Raw genomic sequence first — 6359 nt, 5'->3', positions numbered from 1 at the left:
AAGTAGAGGTATGTCAGGGAAATCGCTGAGGAGGCAGAAGGTTGCTTTAATGCAAGTGACCTTGGACCTGCTTATTGAGCCATGAAGTTCCTCTCCAGACCAGCCTCTCAGCAAGAAAGGACCCCTATGGCCCTGTTAGGGAAATCTCCTCAACCTATCTATCTATCTATTGCCAGACGCCTCAATCCCGTTTGGGGTGGCCACAAACAAATCGCCTCCAAGTCGCCCTGTCCCCCGCCATTTCACTGCCCTGCTCCCAACTCACACACCCCTCTCTCATATACCTCTCCACCCCATCCCTCCATCTCATCCTCGGCCTCCCCCTCCCTCTTCCCCCCTCCACCTCACTCACATACACTCTCTTCGTCAGTCTTTCACCCTCCATCCTCTCCACATGGCCAAACCACCTCAGTGTGTTCCTCATAACACTTCCTATCACATCCACATCCACACCACAACACTCCTTTATATCCTCATTCGTCAGCCTGTCTCTCCACGTGACTCCACAGGCTCCTCTTAAATAACTCATTTCCACTGCTCTCACTCTTGACTTGTGTCCTTCCAACAATGTCCAAGCTTCACTTCCGTACGTTAGAGTTGGTATCACAATACTGTCATGTAGTAACTTTTTCACTTCCATGCTCACTTCCCTGTTTCTTATCACTGCTTTCAAGGAACCAGCAACCTTTCTTCCCTGCTGTACCCTTTCAAGCACTTCACCCTCCAAACCTCCATCCTTACTCATCACACTACCCAAATACTTAAACGTACTCACATTTTCCAATTCCTCACCATCTAACCTCGCTGTACATTCACTAACTTCACCTCTCTCAAAGACCATCACTTTACTCTTCCCTACATTCACCTTTAGGTTCCGTTTCTTACACACTCTCCCAAACTCATCCACCAAGCCTTGCAGCTCCCCTTCGTCTTCACTCAACAACACAGTGTCATCTGCAAACAACAGTACAGGGAGTTTCCAAACACTATCCTCTCTCACCAGGGCCACTCCAACATCCACTACCCTACCTTGTACCTCTTTTATTACCCCATCCATGTACAGATTGAACAACCATGGAGACATGACACATCCCTGTTTCAAACCAACTTTCAAAGAGAAAAATTCACTTAGTTCACCATCCACACGCACTGCAGCCTTCGCACCATCGTACATACTCTTCACAGCATTCAACAACTTCCCATCTACTCCATATATTCTTAACACTTTCCACAATCCTTGTCTATCCACCCTGTCATTTGCTTTCTCCAAATCCATGAAAGCCGCATACAACTTCTTTCCCTTCTCTAGAAACTTTTCCACTAAAGATCTAAGAATGAATATCTGATCTACACAACCTCTTCCCTTCCTAAAGCCTCCCTGTTCTTCTCCAACTAATTTCTCTGTTCTTTCTCTAACTCTGTCTATAAGTATCCTACCATACACTTTTCCTATTATACTAAGAAGACAAATGCCCCTATGATTACCACACACTTCTTTTTCCCCTTTTCCTTTGTACAAGGGAATAATTATACCTGACTTCCAATCCTCCGGGACTCTACCTTCCTCCCAGGCCAATCTGCACATCTTCCACATCCATTCTACTACTATCTCTCCCCCATGCTTCAGCATTTCACCACACACTCCATCAATTCCTGGGGCTTTCCCCGATTTAACTTTCTTCATTGCTTCCACAACTTCTATCCTACTGATTTCTTCCTGTCTTCTCACCTCCCTCCTTCTCCCAGCCATTCCCCAGCCACTTATACTCGCATTACTTCCATCCTCTACGTTCAACAATTCCTTAAAGTGTTCTCTCCATCTGCTCACTTTTTCTCCCTTCTCCACTAGTAATCTACCACTTTTATCTTTCACTCCCCTGCTAACTTCACTTCCACTCTGTCTTACTCTTTTCATTTCTCTCCAGAACATTTTCTTACAGTCCCTCCACTTTACACTCAAATTCCTTCCAAATTCCTCATCCACTCTCTTCTTACTCTCTCTTACTAATCTTTTCACCTCTCTCTTCCTTTCCACATATAACTCTCTCTTCCGCCTCTCAACTTCTTCCACGCCCCTATTTCTCATCCATTCATTGTATGCTTTCTTCTTTTGTGCCACAGCCTGTTTCACCTCTTCAGTCCACCACGCTGTTCCTTGCACCCCCCTCCGTCTTCTCTTCCTTCCACACACCGCATCACATGCTGCACATATTTCTTCTGTAAAAATCTTACACACACCTTCCACGTCTCTCATCTGCTCCAATTCATATTTGCCCAAACGTTCCTCCACTTCTCTCTTATACTCTGCCTTTTTCTCATCCTCTTGTAACCTTTCCACTCTCCTTGCAACTACTCCTTCCTCAACCTCAACTTTACTCAACCTTACTTAAGTAAAACTCGTGTTGAACAACAATTAATATTGTAATATAATCAAATATATTACCTAAACATATACTTAATCATCATAAAAAGAAATTGATAACTTTATTTAAGTAATGAAAGAATATACAGTGGAATTGAGTATTTCATAGAAAATTATATAGTTACCCCTGTCCTTTCGTTTGGAATGGTTTTCTTTAGTTACCGTAATCTTGTTTTATACTAAGTCGAATGCTGTATTTCGATATCTCTTTGATATTTTGGAAAATTGGTCACCCGAATGATTATATGATAAAACAATGGTTTTATTACTGGATAGTTTCCTATATAAGAGACTCACAAGACAATCGATTATTATTATTATAATTTTATGCCTTTTTCGAATGCTGGAGAACGTTCATTGTTTACAATCGGAGAAGAAGGGAAGAAGGAGGTAATTTATTTCTTTGTTTTATAACATGTTACATATCTCTTAGAAAGTTATTTTTGTATTTTTTATGCCTGCAGCCTCTATAAGAAAACATAGTTACATTTATAGGTATTGAGGAATTGCAGCAGCCATCGATTTAACCAATTCACTTGGCTAAGGGATGCATAGCTTAAAAACCTAAGCCTTGATGGATAGCCTATTACCAAAGGTAGGGAAACAAAACCATAGTGAAATACCACGGTAATAGAAGGTATGAATATTCTTTGAACGTTAGGGATAACTGCCATTTCGGATTTTCGGTACTACACTTTTCAGGCTCCACACTTAGGCTTATGATTTAGACTGCCTAAGCCTATAAGTGTTCTTGGCATTAGAAAAAATGGTACTTTTGTATGACGACATCTGTATAAGTTTTACCTAGACAAAGGTTTATATCACAATTTGCTTCTTATACCATAGCCTATAGTTCATTATTCATTGTTAAGTTAAATATACTGTCCTATTCATCAAAATTTTCTAATAATTCAATTTTCTAACCGACAGAATCCTTCCGACTCCCGCATAATTTTTAATAATGTAAATATTCCCACTTCCTCTAGTATTGACATTCTCAATATTACACTAAATACTAACCTAAGCTGGACACCATACGTTATATCCATTGTCAAAGAAGCCTCTGAAAAACTGGGACACCTATAGGCTACAGAGTCCGAGAATTTTTCACTGACGAGCAGTTGGCCATAATGTTATCTTTATAACTTGGCCTAATGATTTGTACATATACCGTAGATATAGTTACCAAATAAAGTATAGAAACCTTGAGTAGAGTGAATCAGAAACAACTTATTGTATCATTCAGCTACATGGATAATGTAAATTTCAGATTTAATTCATGTATCTGCAAAGTAAACGTTTATTATACACCTAAATTTACTTCTATTAATAGCTTAAAAATGCACATTAAATTGATCAAAACTTAAGAAAAAAAAAAAAGCTGAAGAGGCTCGCTTTGCTCGCCACCGCAAATCCTGAAAACTGGACCACCTTACAACATGTGCGTCCACTACTAATACTTCCGTGGGCGTGCCTGCCAGTAGGCACTTGAGTCATTATGTCAGAGCTATTTTCACATGACATTTATCACTTAGGCCAATTCTAAACACGATCTATGCTGGTACTACAAAATTTACCCATGTCAATATTTTCAACTTCCTAGTAGCTCAAAACTCGCAAATGGCATTTTAAATGTCAAGGTCACAATAAAAGGTCAAGGGTCAAAGTCACATAACAAGGTCGACTAAAACAATTTCGATCAGATTTCAACCAAACTTTGCGAGAAGTTTCAAGGTAAGACAGTGAAATAATTCGACTTTGAAAGTAATCGGTGATGGTCAAGATATTAAAGCAAAGTAAAACGTTGAGCCCCTACATGTACTAGTGGGCGTGTAAGTATTGGATTCTCTCTCTCTCTCTCTCTCTCTCTCTATCTATCTATCTCTCTATCTCAGGGTGGTGCTAGTTGTCCCACATGATCATTTTGTCGAGCGATGGGAATTCTTGTCACACTTTTCATACAGATCATTTTTGAAGCCTTATATCTCAGCAGCTCGAACAGGTAGGAGTACCGGATAGAAACATTTATATTATGCAGACAGCACTCCTATAGTTTCTGACAAGAGTTTTCATAGTCAAGTAGAACCAACGCTATAATTTCGTAAAAGTTGCTTCCCGGATACCAAAATGTAATTAGGTGCATTACTAATGGATTATTTTGGAAAATCTTTTATTCCCAGAGCGTCAGTAATGTCACTTATGATGTGCACTGTAAACTTTCATTGTAGGATAAAATTTTAGGGTAGAACCATCTGTTATAGTGGAATGCTATGTAGTTAAAATGACAAGTAATTCGGCGCATGACACGAGGCACAACGTAGCCTCATCTCTTGGACCCCTTGTGACTGATTCACAAGAGGTACTCTTATAGAGGTAAAAGTTTCCAGGTCTCCCTTTAAGGCTTAAAGAGATCTATGAGCAAAGTTGAACAAAACTGGGAAAGCGAGGTGGGGCCTTTTTCCAGAATTCGTCCACTTAGCATGGAATGACCTGAATACAATCGACTGAATCTGGATAATGCGAAATGTACATCACCGGTTTCAAGGGGTTAACTTGAATGGATCTAAATTGACTGAGAGAAGGTGAATGTAACAGTATCCAAACTAACCCTAACATGCCAGGCTAGTGTGAATATGTAGCTCCTGGATGGGTCTGAAGTGGCCTAAATTGACCTATGGACTATTTTGTTGCTGATTTAGTGACACATAATATTTGTGAACACATACATCTTTTATTTTGCAAATTGTTATATTGGCTGGCCATTTTGCTGACGGACGGTTTTGGCGACACAAATATATACGACGCAGGTACACAGCTGACAAACTCACAGGTCGACACAGCCCTTGAATATAGTTATGTAGGCTATTTTTTAAATACAGTATTTCATTCTTGCTTCCACGTGCCGATTCATTCAGTATGGAACAACCTTCAATTATTTGGAAGGGTAACTGATGACTTAATATTTCCAGTTCTAATATTCTCCCGCATACTGACCAAAATCGCCTGACAGTATTATGAATAATGCGAAAAATAATTCATCGAAATCGAGGAATTAAACCTTCGTGTATCCATCAAAACTGTCTTAATTTATTGCATGTTCATCTTTCCAATACCTCTCAGCCATGACCCCTCCTTTTACAACACACCACCCTACCCATATGCCCCATCGCCTGGTCCTAAATGCTCGACCTGTGGGTTCTTCCGACCACCACTCTCTCGTATGCCCACCAAGACAGTGTTTCACTATCTGTTCGTTTCATATGGTCACATGTTACGTCAGTTAGGTTCCAGGTGTCAGTGAGAAGCCACTTTTTTTTTTTTTTTTTTTTTTTTAATTCAGCCATTCTTCAGATGTCTCCCTCCCGTCTGTTTCTTTGAGATTCATACATTTGTAAAAAAATCTCGAACAATTTAAGTGAATTAAATATCTATGAAAACATACACTGTGCAATTCATTGTTGTACTCACAAATTTGCTCTGATTGGTTGATGGAGATTTTTACACTAGTGATGATGTGTGTCACAACCTGCTACTCAAGAGGTGGCAGGCACAGTCATTCACGTGGTACTGTACTGGATGATAACCTTACCTCTTTTTCATGTGAATTTAAACACACTGAGCAGCTTGATAGAACGGACCACCCACAAATCTTCACACCAGTGTCGCTCTCACGCTTGTTATTTGTAGCCAGCAACACAGGTCTTATCAGTAAGACATTTGTTCATTTTCACACACTCTCATGAACTGAAAACACAAACACCTCGATCTACCTTGCTGGTGGAGATAAACACCTTCACTTTCCTTGCTGGTGGATGTAGACACATTCATCTATCCTCCTTGTTGAGGTGGATATTTTGGGTATCTTGAGCGTTTACCGTACAGGTTGTTCAACATTTTCTTGTTTGTTTTCGTCCTTCGTTTGTTCAAGGAGGGGGTT

This window comes from Coenobita brevimanus, chromosome 89, assembly GCF_032717465.1.
Source record: "Coenobita brevimanus isolate Jiangsu-jjx chromosome 89, ASM3271746v2, whole genome shotgun sequence".
Taxonomy (NCBI): domain Eukaryota; kingdom Metazoa; phylum Arthropoda; class Malacostraca; order Decapoda; family Coenobitidae; genus Coenobita; species Coenobita brevimanus.
The sequence above is the reverse complement of the archived record's forward strand: the minus strand, read 5'-3'. Positions refer to the sequence as shown.